We start from the raw sequence: 13,737 nt of genomic DNA on the forward strand, positions 1-13,737 counted from the left end.
GCTGGCTTTTCTTTGTCTAACTTGCTCACTACCTCCTCAAAGAATTCCAACAGATTTGTCAGGCAGGAACACCTCTACCGCATCTGCTCCCAAGATGGAGCATTCCACTCCCAGACATCCCAGATGACCTCATTTCTCAAGGACCGTAACTTCCCCCCTCCACTGATTCATAATGCCCTGAACCACGTCTCTTGCATTTCCTGCACTTCTGCCCTCAAACTCCCTCCCCCCCAACAAAAATAAGGACAGAGTCCCCTGGTCCTCACATACCACCTCACCAATGTCCACATCCAGCACATCATCCTCTGCCACTTTTGTCACCTGTAATCAGACCCCACCACCAAAGAGATATTTCCGTCCCCACCTCTATTTGCCTTTCATGGGTACCGCTATGCCATGACTCCCTCATCCGCTTCACACTCCCTACTAACCCCACCACACTCGGTACCTTTCCCTAAAACCGCAGGAGGTCCTACACCTGACCCTACACCTCCCCTTTCACATCTATCCAAGGCCCCAAACAATCCTTCCAAATCCAACAGGGATTCACCTGTACATCTTCCAATCTTGTCTACTGTATCCATTGCTCCCAATGTGGTCTCCTCTACATCGGTGAGACCAAGTGCAGATTCGGTGACCGATTCCCTTTACCTATCTTTGTATCATCTGCAAACTTAGCCAAAATGCCCTCAGTTCCTTCATCTAGATCATTAATGTACAAAGTGAAAAGTTGTGGTCCCAACACTGACCCTTGCGGAACACCACTTGTCACCAGCTGCCATCCTGAGAAAGACTTCTTTATCCTACTCTCTGCTTTCTTCCAGGCAGCCAATCTTCTATCCATGCTAGCACCTTGCCTCTTACACTATGGGCCCTTATCTTACTCAGCAGCCTCCTGTGTGGCACCTTGTCAAAGGCCTTCTTGAAGTCCAGGTAGATAACATCCATTAGCTCTCCTTGGTCTAACCTGATCATTACTTTCTCAAATAATTCTAACCGATTTGCCAGGCCTGACCTCCCCTTGATAAAGCCATGCTGACTTTACCCTATTTTACCATATACTTCCAAGTATTCAGAAATCTCATCCTTCACAATGAACTCCAAAATCTTACCCACGACCAAAGTTAGGCTAATCGGCCTGTAATTTTATGTCTTTTGCCTCATTCCCTTTTCCCTGACCCTAGCAATTCCTGAAAGATCACCACCAATGCCTCCACTATCTCTTCAGCTATCTCCTTAAGAACTCTGGAGTGTAGTCCATCTGGTCCAGGTGATTTGTCCACCTTCAGGCCAATCAGTTTTTCTAGCACCTTCTCCTTGCTGGTAGCCACCATACTCAACTCTGCCCGCTGATTCTCTTGAATTTTTAGGACATTACTGTGAAGACTGACGCAAAGTAATTATTCAGTTCCTCAACCATTTCCTTGTTCCCCACTACTATCTCTCCAGTGTCATTTTCCAGTGGTCCAGTGTCCACTTTTGCTTCTCTTTTGCCCTTTATATATCGAAAGAAATTCTTACAGTTCTCCTTTATATTACTGGCTAGCTTACCCTCATATTTAATCTTCTCCCTCCTTATTTCTTTTTTTTTTGTTGCCTTCCATTGATCTTTGTAAGCTTCCCAATCCTCTAGTTTCCCACTGCTCTTCACCACATTATATGCTTTCCCTTTTGCTTTTATACTGTCCCTGACTTCCCTAATCAGCCATAGTTGCCTCATCCTCCCTGTGCCATGCTTCTTTTTCCTAGGGATGAATTTTTGCTGTGTCTGCTGAATTACTTCTAGAAACTCCTGCCCTTGATGTTCCACTGTCTTTCCTACTAGGCTTCTCTCCCAGTCAATTCTGCCCAGCTCCTCCCTCATGCTTCTCTAGTTGCCTTTATTCATCTGTTAGACCATTACCTTTGATTTTATCTACTCCCTCTCAAATTGCAGAGTAAATTCAATCATATTATGATCACTGCCTCCTAAGGGTTCCTTCACCTTAAGCCCCCTCATCAATCCAGTCTTGCCTGTTCCCTAGTGGACTGCACCAATGCTCCAAAAAGCCATCTCGTAGACTTTCCACAAATTCCTTTTCTTGCAATCCACTACTAACCTGATTTTCGCAGTCTATCTGCATATCGAAATCTCCCATGATCATTGTAACTTTGCCTTTCTTACACACCTTTTCCATCTCCTGGTATATCTTGCACCCCAGCTCCTGACAACTGTTTGGAGGCCTGTATATAACTCCAACTATGGTTTCTTCACCTTTGGAGTTCCTCAACTCTACCCACATAGATTTGACACCATTTGACCCTACTTTGTTTCTTACTATTGATTTAATTTCATTTCTTACTAATAAGGCAACCCCACCCCCTCTGCCCACCTGCCTATCTTTTCAATAGGATGTATATCGTTGGATATTCAGCTCCCAATCCTAATCCCCTTGCAGCCATGTCTCCATGATGCCCACCATGTCATATCTGCCAATTTTGATCTGTACCACAAGCTTATTTACCTTATTCCTTATACCGGGTGCATTCAGATATAACACCTTCAGTCCTGTATTAACCGTCCCTCTTCTCATTGTCACTCATTTATCCAGTGTGCTTGAAGTTTGCCTCCTAAGCCTTTCTACTCTGTCCTATTTGTGTCTGTGCTGGAGGCTTTAATAACCTCTCCTGAGTTCTCCTTTCCTGTCATTTTTTCATATTTTTCCACGCAGTTGAATCCACCCCTACAGATGTTAGCCTGCTGCTTTGTTCCCACTGGGGGACATTTTACCCTTCCCTTCTCCCCCTTGCCCACTTTCTAGTTTAAAGCCCTGTTGACCAGCCTATTTATCCTTCTCGCTAGAACATTGGTCCCAGCTCAGTTCAAGTGGATTCTGTCCCAACGGTACAGATCCCTCCTGTTCCAATACTGATGCCAGTGCCCCATGAAAAGGAACCTCTCTTCCCCACACCACTCCTTCAGCCCTGTGTTTACTTCCCTTATTCTTGTGTCCCTATACCAATTTGCACGTGGCTCAGGCAGTAATCCGGAGATTATAACCCTTGAGGACCTGGTCTTTAATTTCATTCCTAGCTCCTGATAATCCCTGAACAGGTCTGAACAGGTCCTTTTTCCTAGTCTCGCCTATGTTGTTTGTTCCGACGTGGACCACAACAACTGGATCCTTGCCCTCCCTCTCCAATATTCTTTCAAACCGGTCAGAGATATCCCTTACCCTAGCACCGGGCAGTCAACACACCATGCAGGACTCTCGATCCTGTTTACAAAGGATACTATGTATTCCCCTGATTATCGAATGCCTTACAGCTACCACTTGTTTTTTTGTTCCCCCCTCTTGAATGGCCTCCTGTACCACAGTGCAGTGGTCAATTGGCTCATCCTCCTTGCGATCCTTTTCCTCATCCACACAGGGAGCAACTACCTCGTACCTGTCGGACAAAGTCAAGAGCTGAGGCTCCTCTGTTCCTGACTACAGGATCCCTCTACCTGCCTCACTTACAGTCACACCCTGCTGTCCCTGGCCACTGATCAAATTTGACGTACTTAATCTACCAAGTATGACTGTCTCCTGAAACACAGCATCCAGGTACTTCTCCCTCTCCCAGATGTACTGCAGTGTTTGAAGATCAGATTCCAGCTCATAAATTCTGAGCACAAGTTCCTCGAGCAACCAACACTTGCTGCAGATGTGGTCACCGCAGTTCACAATGGGATCAGCCAGCTCCCACATCATACAGCTATATATCACCTGTCCAGCTATTTCTACTTAGTTAATTACTTCATTGAGTTAATTAAATTTATTGATACTTCTTTGTTGTGTTCTTTTTCAAATTTAGTGAACATTTCCTACCAGCCAATCAGGTCACATTCTCCCTGTGACGTCACTCCAGTTTTTTTTTGCAGCGACAATGTGCCCCAAGCGCCAGTAGGTTTATACTCACTCTGTGCTGCTCCTCCCTCCTCTGACAGCTTCCCGCTGACTAGGCCGCGATCCCTGAGCTCCAGGAGGTTTATACTCACTCTGTGCTGCTCCTCCACCCTCCGACAGCTTCCCACTGACTAGGCAGCGATCCCTGAGCTCCAGGAGGTTTATACTCACTCTGCGCTGCTCCTCCACCCTCCGACAGCTTCCCACCAACAAGGCCGTGATCCCCAAGCTCCAGTAGGTTTATACTCACTCTGTGCTGCTCCGTCTTTGACATCTTCCCACTGACCGGCACTGATCCCAGCCCTGATACCCTTGCAGCCACATCTCTGTGATACCCACAACATTGTACCCACCAATTTTAATCTGCGCTACAAGCTCACTTACCTTGTTTCGTACGATCCGTGCATTTAAGTACAACACACTCAGTTCTGCATTGACTGCACCCTTTCTCGTAGTTGTCACCTTATCTGCTGTGGTTGGAGTTAACTTCCTGACTTTTTCCACACTCTCCGTACTATTACTTTTTCTGGAAATTTTAATAACCTCTGCTGAACCCTCCCCCCCCACCACCATTTAACTTTTTTCAATAATATTCCATGCAACTGAACGCAGCGCCCCTACCCTACCACTATTTACTTTAAAGCCTTATCCCAGACTTAGTAATGACTTCCACGAGGACTCTGGGCCCTGTGTGATACAGGTGGTGCCCATCCCATCATAATTTGAACCCGTTTCCCGCACACCAATCTTTGAGCCACATGTTTACTTCCTTAATCTTGTTGACCCGAAGCCAATCTGCTTGTGGTTAATGTAATAATTCAGAGATTATTACCTTTTTGGTTCTGGTTTTTAATTTAGCCCCGAGCTGTTCATATTCCCTCAGCAGAATCTCTTTCGTCTTTCTACCTATATTGTTGGTACCTATATGGACCACAACAACTGGATCTTCCCCTCCCACTCTTAAGTTCCACTGCACCTTAGATGACATAGAGTGATAGTGTCATACAGCATAGAAACAGGCACTTCGGCTCAACTCGTCCAAGCCAACCAGGTTTCTCAAACTGAACTTTACCACCTCCTGTGGCAGCTCATTCCATTTACACATCACCCGCTGTGTGAAAAAACTGTCCCTCAGGTCCCTTTTAAATCTTTCCTCTCTCACCTTAAACCTATGCCCTCTAGTTTTGACTCACTTACCTGGCTTTTCACTTAATCATGTGCCTCATTATTTAATAAACCTCTAAAAAGTCACCCATCAGCATCCTATGATCCAGGGTATAAAGTCACAGCCTATTCAGCCTCTCATCATAACTCAAACTCTAATCTAACTCTCCTCACAACTCAAACACATATCCTGAAACCAAGCATCAAGCAAGCAACACAGCCTTTGGGACTTTCTATCCTGGCCACAGATACCAGTGTGTATTCCCCCCATACTAACCCCATTTACATCTACATTTCTCTTTGCTCCCCCTTCTTGGATGGCTCTGTGTAAAATGGTGCTATGGTCAGTTTGCTCATCCTCCTATTGCCCCTGCTCTCACACAGGGAGCAAGAATCACAAATCTGTTAGACAAGTTCAAGAGCTGAGGCTCCTTCAGCACTACCACTTGGATCCCTCTACCTGCCTCGTTGGTAGTCACACCCTCCTGTCCCTGACCACTGACTGAATTTGAGGTGTGACTGCCTCCCGAAACACAGTTTTCATGTAACTCCCCCTCCCTGACAAGTTGCAATGTTCAAAGCTCAGACTCAAGCTCATCAACTCTGAGACAGAGTTCCTCAACCAACCAACACTTGCTATTGATGTAGTCACTGTAAACCACAGTGGGATCCACCAGCTCCCACATCATACAGGGAAAACACATCACCTGGCCTAGCATAACTATTTTAGTTACCTCGCTCTTAATTTGATTTTTAAAGTTTTGCACTGGTCTTTTAGTTTATAGCCTGTGAATATTTCCCCTATTTACAATCTGAAAGTAATCTATAATAAATAGTCAAGTTAGTAGGTATTACCAACCAATGAACTTTGGTTTACTAGTGATGTCACTCTTTTGTGCTGGGCCCCTGATCCTGGGCTTCAATTTATCCCATTTTAAAGAAAACCTTACAAACTATGAACCAAAAAGGCAAGCAAAAACACCTCCTCCTCTACTTCCCACATTGCTTTCAAATTCCCTGAATTGCTTTGAGGAGTGAGGAGGAGGCTTATTTACAGTAGAATTCTGAACCTCTGACCTGCTCAGGTAGCTGTGGATTTATATGTCCAAATCAGTTCTGGTTGATAGTAGCCCCCAAGATTTTGATAACAGGGTAATGCCAATGAATGTCAAGGAGTAGTGGTTGGATTCCCTCTTCTTGAAAATGGTCATTGTTTGACATTTGTGTGGTGTGAACATTATTTGCTGCTTATTAGATGAAGTCTACTGGTGAATGTTGACCAGGTCTTGCTGCATTTATACATGGGCTGCTTCAGTATCTGAGGAGTAGTGAGTGGCACTGAACATTATTCAATTATGAGCAAATGTTCCCCCTTCTGACTTTATAATGGAGGGGAGGTCATAGATGAGAAGCTGAAGATGGTTGGGTCCAGGACAATAATCTGAGGGCTATTGTACTGCTGTGGTAGTGTCCCTACCAATGGATAAGGAGGCCTCAGTTCAAGACCCATCTGCTCCAGAGGTGTGTCATAACAACTCTGAACAGGCAGATTAAAAAATTACAATAATCTGAAGAACATCTGTAATTAAGTCCTGTGACTGAGAAGATAGACCCTCACCAACCACAACCATCTTCCTTTGTGTTGTTATGCTGAACCTATGTTTCTCCACATGCCCAGAATGTTATCCCAATTTCAACATTGGTGGCCAAAAATCAACTGCCCTTCTGAAGATCCAGCAGGATACCCTGTTCTGAGAATCATGCAGATGCATCTTGGTAATCTAGCAGGTTCTATCCTTGCTGAGATTAGATTTAGGTCTCATTCTGGGCCTGATGTCATCATATTCATCAAAGAAAACAGCTGTTAATTTTAGGGGGTGAATTACAGTGAACCTTGTGCTGGAAGGAACTTGGAGTTGAGACCAAAGATCAGCCATGATTATGTTAAATGACAGTGCAGCCTCAGTGGGTCACAGACTCTTCCTATTTCTTCTGTTCTTATTAAGTTGTATCCTGTAGTAGTCAAATCTTGAGGTTCCCTGGAACATACACAAGTACAATTGACTTGGTCTGAATACATGTCATAGTCACATAAGGACTACCATCTTACCCATTCTATAACACATTTCAAGAACTGTTTTTTCTGAATTGGACACAACTGAAGTCAGCTGGAAGAGAATTATAAGACCATGCTTTGCAGTTATCTTTGGTACCATTTAGTATACATTCCTATGGAGTAATTATGGTACCATTGTTATCCACCAGTGGTTGGCAAAATGTCTCGTGTTTGCAATTAATCATCCAGCTGCATCTCCATGTGGTGCTATTATATCAGATCAGGTTTTCCAAGGCAATCAATGTAAAATGCAGCCAGCAAATATGTCATTTCAGGAGATAGGTATCAGAAGAGAAAGTTACCAAGAACCTCATATAGATAGTCAGTAGGAGAAGTACCTGACTGAGCACATAATGGTTCCAAGCAAGTGGGTGGTTGAGGTCCCAGATACTTCACTCCAAACTGAGCACATCATTCACCTTGTTCTAACCTCTTACATCACAAAAAATCTCCCGGACATTACCAAGCTCCTTTCCTCTGAGGGAGGGTATCACTTCTTCAAGACCTGAGTACTCAGGTCTCTTTCCTCTTTCCCCTTTCCCCGCTCCCCGCTCCCCGCTCCCCACTTCATTGACATAGACACCATTTTCCTGCACAAGTAATTATGGTAGCTGTCAATCTAGACCAATGAAAAGGATTGAACATCCACTCAGAGGAGTTCATGACCAGCATGTGAGCCTAATATAATGGAGAATAAATAATTAAATACTGCTTATTACTGTTTAACCGGACTTCGAAAGATGTAATTATCAGCAAACCCATCTTGATTTTGAAGAGATAGAAGGGCAAGAGCTGCTTTGCCACAGTTAAGTGTGATTTTAACATTGTCAAAATGTAGTAAGTAGTTTAGTAATTGCACAAGCTTGAATTTTTCTGGATCCCATCCCCGTCTGAATGATTAAAGAAACACCATAGGCTGCTATTTCATTTAGAAGGGTGTGAAGAAATTGGCAGTTAAGCATAATCTATCAGCTGTGTAAGAAAATTCAACCAATGGAGATTTATTGAAGGAACTCTCTTTCAATATGATCTCTGTGATCTACACTATAAAGGTTGTTTTCGATATGACATCAATGGTGTAAAGGGTGTTTTCCACAAAACATTGACCAAAACATACATCATACTGAAGTCAGAAAATTGAACTTGACAGCAACGCAGATTTAACTCCCTATTTGGAGAAATAAGTTTTCAGTGCAATTTCTGCTAAGCATCTGCTTTAATCACTCTACCAATGCAATCTCATTTTCTCATGTGAATTTTCACTTGCATTATTAAAAAAATGATGGACTGTGTAAAGTACAAAGTTTACATAATTAGGGGAAAATAGCATTTTTTGAGATCTTTTAAAATATATTTAACATTTTTGGGGAATACATAAATAGTTACAGGTGTGTTAAAGTAAAAACAGCTCTGTGCTGCTTACTTTTGTCAACAACATGGATGGAAAAAAATACAAGCACTAGTAACATTAAAATGCTATGTACAGCTATCAGTTCAAACATTGTGAAAGTATATCTACACCTTTTTATTAAACCAGATGTTAGACAAATAGGCCACATCCAATGAAAAGTCTGGTTTGGTTAACTTGATGATTACTCTGGTTGAACTAATTTGCTCTGGCTCCATCTACTGGCAAATATGAAACATGCAGAAAAGAAGCAGGATTACAACAGTCAGGTCATCCGCAGTTCCCAAGATCCCATTGACTGTTTCAGGAATTATATCAAGAGGGAAAGTGAGGCACATTATGGCTCCAAAGGAACAAATTACAATCCTCAAATAGAAAATCCACATTAATCCAGCCATTGTGAAGAGTCCTCTAAAGGCCATCTGAAGTAACAGGGGCATGTCATAGACATAATCTGCAAACTGAACAATAGGACAACAAAATAAGGGAGATGGAGAACAATAAAAATAAGAACAAAATACATTCGGCTTTGAAAAGAACATGGCATTTTGATTGACTACATTTTGTAGAGGTCATAGTCTATAAATCTCAAAGACCTAATTGGGAATTCAGGCCAATTAAAACCAAAATACTTTGGATGCTGGAAATTGGAAACAAAATCAGAAAGTGCTGGAGAAACTCAGCATCAGAAGAAGAGGCATATCTGATTCAATATGATTGTACTGTTTCTCTCTCCACAGATGCTGTCAGACCGACCGAGTTTCATTAGCACTTTCTGTTTTTATTTAAGAATTCAAGCTAACTTGATATGACGACAAAAAATACAAAGAGAATACATTTAACCTAAGCAATCTCAAATTTGTAGACACATCATTAAACTATCTACAATTTGACAATAAAACAGTCACTTTTTTCAGAGGTTTCTTGGATGCCTGGTTAAAAATATTAAGGCAAAGCAGATGGACCTTCATTGTGCAGATAGCCCATGCTTTCACTAATCTCAGATTCAAAAAGAAAAATGGCCCAATAAAAATATATGAAAAATAAGTTAAAGATGACAGAAAAATAATATTGAGTATTTCACAGTGAGGTAAACGCATAATAAATAACTATTATATTCCCCAACAGCCACAATTATTTTAAGTGTTACATATATTTAAATGAGAATAATTCACTTTGTTATTTTTAATTGGAAGTTGGCCTATTGTTAATGGGTCATAAATGTGATTGGCCACAAGACCCTGGCAATTAAAACACGTGGAATAGTGCTGCATTTGAAAACATTATTGTGCTGTGCTGTATGATACTATTTTCATCAGTATTTCACTTGTTTTACTTCAAACAAAAATTATGCGTTATAAGCAAACTTTCAACTAGCTCCATTGCTGGCAGCGCAGAGCAGATATTTTTTATGATCTATCATTTCAGTACTGTTCAATGATTCACAATGACATTGAAAGTGGACAAATTCCTGGCAATCTGATATCCATGTAAGCACTTGGCTTCCTATTGCTTTAACACGGGAAAGCATATTGATGCCTGCTGCCACCATTAGTGAATTATGAACAAAGAGGCCAAAATAAACCAAGTGAACTGAACCAAATAATACAAATACATGAGAAAACATATATTATGAAACAGGAGAAGCATCACACATTTGTTATTTTTGCTTGTTTTTGACTTGTAATATATATTTCAGAATTTATGCAGAATTTCAGGGAAATAGGAGATGATTATTGTTGCATGATTAATAATGTTGTTACACTATTGATATGCCAATATTTACAAGTGTCGATTTCACTCAATAATCCGATTATAACATTGTGGTACCCTTCCCTTATCTGCAATCTAATTTCAAATAATTGGGTTGATTTTTGTACAGGATGCTTACAGGTCTGGATTGCCCAGAGAAGCGCTTGTTATAGTTCCTAATGTCTTGCATAACCTGTTGACCCTGCTTTTCCTGCTGGTTCTCACAAAATAGACCATTGAGCAAGCTCACCTGAAAAGAGAAAGAAATTGGATGGGTCTATCTGAGTGTAGACATAGAAGGATGCAGTGTAATTTTTGCTCTTTTAAATCAACGTCAATATTCAAACTCATAACCACAGTCTACTCCTGGCTACTGTGAACTTGAATTGATAACTCTAGCATTGCTTAATTAGATAATTCAAATATTTCAGTACAAATTAAAGGATTAAAATTAATGCGCGTAATTGGATTGCAACCATAGTTTTTTTGTTGTTCATACGCATTACTGATTATTACAAAATCGATGTTAGATATCACAATTAATCATAAAGAAGCAATCTCACACAGCATTGATGTAGGCTGCATTTCCTTTCAGATGAGTTATTAAACCAAGGCCCCACTGCTATGATGGAAGCAAATGACTTTAGCTGGATTAACTTTTGAAGGTCTTGTAAAATTAAACATTGAAAGTGGTGTCATGATGGCTGATCAGACCCTGAAATATCATGGACATTGTTAATTTTCACTCAAAAAAATATTTTTTAAACAGAAGTCTTCTACAGCTAAATATGACTGCAAATGCAAATTCAGTAATTGAATATCTCTCCCCTCTCAGCTGTAAGGACATTTTGTGGATTTTTTGTGCTTTGGTCTTCCAGATATATACAAAAAAAGGTGCTTAAAAACTAATTGCAGCATTAGTTTGTATGTGTTCGCAGCCTGACATTCTAGTGTACAGACTAGTGTACTATGAGGATAATAGCACCAAAAACAACTATTTGAACACCCTCTGCATCGGACTTGGGTATGTTCCATGACAGATGTTAAGCAAACTGAGCTGTAGATTGCTATTTTCTGCCTCCTTCCATTCTTCAAAAGAGGGGTTAGATTTGCTGCTTTCCTATCAAATAGAACTGGCCTTGAATCTAGAGAACTTTGGACAATTAACACCACCTCATTCGCAAAGTCTTTTAAAATCCTAGGATGAATTCCATTTCAACTTGGAGATTTAATGGCCCATAAGGTCCATCAATTCTCTGAGGACTGTTTCCCTTACGAATGTACTTTTGCTAAGTTTATCTATTCCTTCAGCCTCCTAATTTACAGCCATTACTGGAATGTTTGAAGGCAGAAGCAAAATATCTGTTTATTTCAACCATCATTATTATCTACTATTTACTCCCCATTTTCAGTCTCTCGAGGACAAATGCCATTCTCACTCACTAGAAGACCGATACTCACTTGACTTAGTCTTTTCCTTTATAGATAACTCTTAAAACTCTTGCTATTCATTTTTACATTCCTACCCAGCTTCCTCTTACACCTTAATTTTGTCCTCCTGATTTTAACCTTTGAGTCATTTCTGCCATTCTTTATTCTCTGACCAATCATCAGACCTGCCACTCAACTTTTCACAGTCATGTGCTTCTTCATTAAATTTGATGCTTTCTACAACTTCTTTAGTTAACATATTCTGAGTATTTTGATACATCCACTTAAATATCTGCTGCTGCATCTCTATTAAACTAACCCCTCGCCAGATTTGCTTTAACCAGCTTAGCTTTCATGCCCACATAGTTGTCCTTATTTAGATTTAAAATAAGACGCAGTCTCCTTCAAAACACAAAATTCAATCATATTGTGGTTGTTACTACCTAGGGAAGCCTTTACTCTGAGGTCATTAGTTAATCCCCTCTCATTAAAAATCAACAATAATCAATCTCTGGTTTATGCCAGGATATGCTGTCGTCAGAAGTAATCTTGAAAGCATTTTATGAAATCCTCAGTCAGGTTACTAGTGCCAGGTTTTCCTGTTTAGATATAGATTAAAGTCAATGATAAATACTGCCATCCCTTTATCACAAGCCCCCAATATTTATTCTTGTATTCTTTGACCGAGATTGTGCTAATTATTCAGAGGCATGCAGACTTCTTTCCCCTACTATTCCTCATTTCTACTCAAACCATCCTGAATACATCCTAAATTCCTGAACCAAGGTAATCTTTAACCAATGCACGAATGTCATTCTTGTTATCCCTTGATATTTACTGGCTTCTTACTCTTCTACCCTTAGACAGTTAAAACATTTATTGAGGCTTGAGAATCAGCATTTTATATGAAAGCCAGGAAACCTAAAGTTTCAAAAGGGGTAGCTGACAGTATACAAGTGGAAGCTGAGCATGATGAAACATAAGAGTAATGGCAAATTGATTAATATCAAATCAGCAGAAATTAGACTTTCCAGAAAAAGAGAAGGAATAGAAAATAGAAACAAAGAGAAGGGAAAGAGAATGAAATGAAAGAGAGAGAGAGAAATGAGAAAAAGAGGAAAGAGTATTGAGAGAAAAGAAAGAATTTCTGGAAAAATGACCAGAAAGGGAATTTGAATGATGACAGATCAAGCTGGGGGGCAGGAATCCTGCTGTGCCTCATGACATTAAAAATGAGGCGCTGATGAAGAAATGGAGAATCTCTCACAGACTGCGATGGAGGAGTGGACAGTGATCTACCATGCAGTTGTATTGCCGACGTCCATGGGGAAATGTTACAGCTATCTCATGAGATTCTGATGGCTGGGCGTGTTGGGAGACAGAAAACCCAAGCCTGAATCAACCTTTAAGGGGAGGTGATGGTGTAGCAGTATTATTGCTAGACTGTTAATCCAGAAACCCAGGTAACGTTCTGTGCACCAGGCTAGAATCCCACCATGGCAGATGGTGCAATTGAATTGACTAAAAATCTGGAATTAAGAGTCTTATTGTGACAATTGTCATTGCTGAGGAAAATAACATCTGGATCATTTAGAGAAGGAAACCGCCATTCTTACTTGGTCTGGCCTACATGTGACTCCAGTCTCACAGCAATGTAGGGACCTATATTTGCCTTTACAATTTTTTTGTCTCACATACCTTTGGACACCTTTACAAATCATTTTTATGTTCCCTGCAAGCTCATATTCTATTTTACCTTTCTTAATCCATTGTCCTCCTTTGTTAAATTCTAAACTGCTCCCAATCCTCAAGTCTATTGTTTCCTTCTGTCCAATTTGCCTGCTTCTTCCTTAGAACTAATATTATCTTAATATTATCTCTAATTTCCATTGTAAGCCATGGTTTGGCCACCTTTCCCTTTTACCGTTGCACCACAT

At 40.8% G+C, this 13,737-nt stretch overlaps 1 pseudogene; it reads right to left on the reverse strand.

Annotated features, from left to right (window-relative positions):
• Positions 1–8,246: 8,246 nt before the first annotated feature.
• LOC109919013 overlaps positions 8,247–13,737 on the reverse strand; it is a 55,826-nt pseudogene continuing 50,335 nt past the window's right edge.

The sequence above is a fragment of the Rhincodon typus genome, chromosome 10, assembly GCF_021869965.1.
Source record: "Rhincodon typus isolate 14 chromosome 10, sRhiTyp1.1, whole genome shotgun sequence".
NCBI classification, from domain to species: domain Eukaryota; kingdom Metazoa; phylum Chordata; class Chondrichthyes; order Orectolobiformes; family Rhincodontidae; genus Rhincodon; species Rhincodon typus.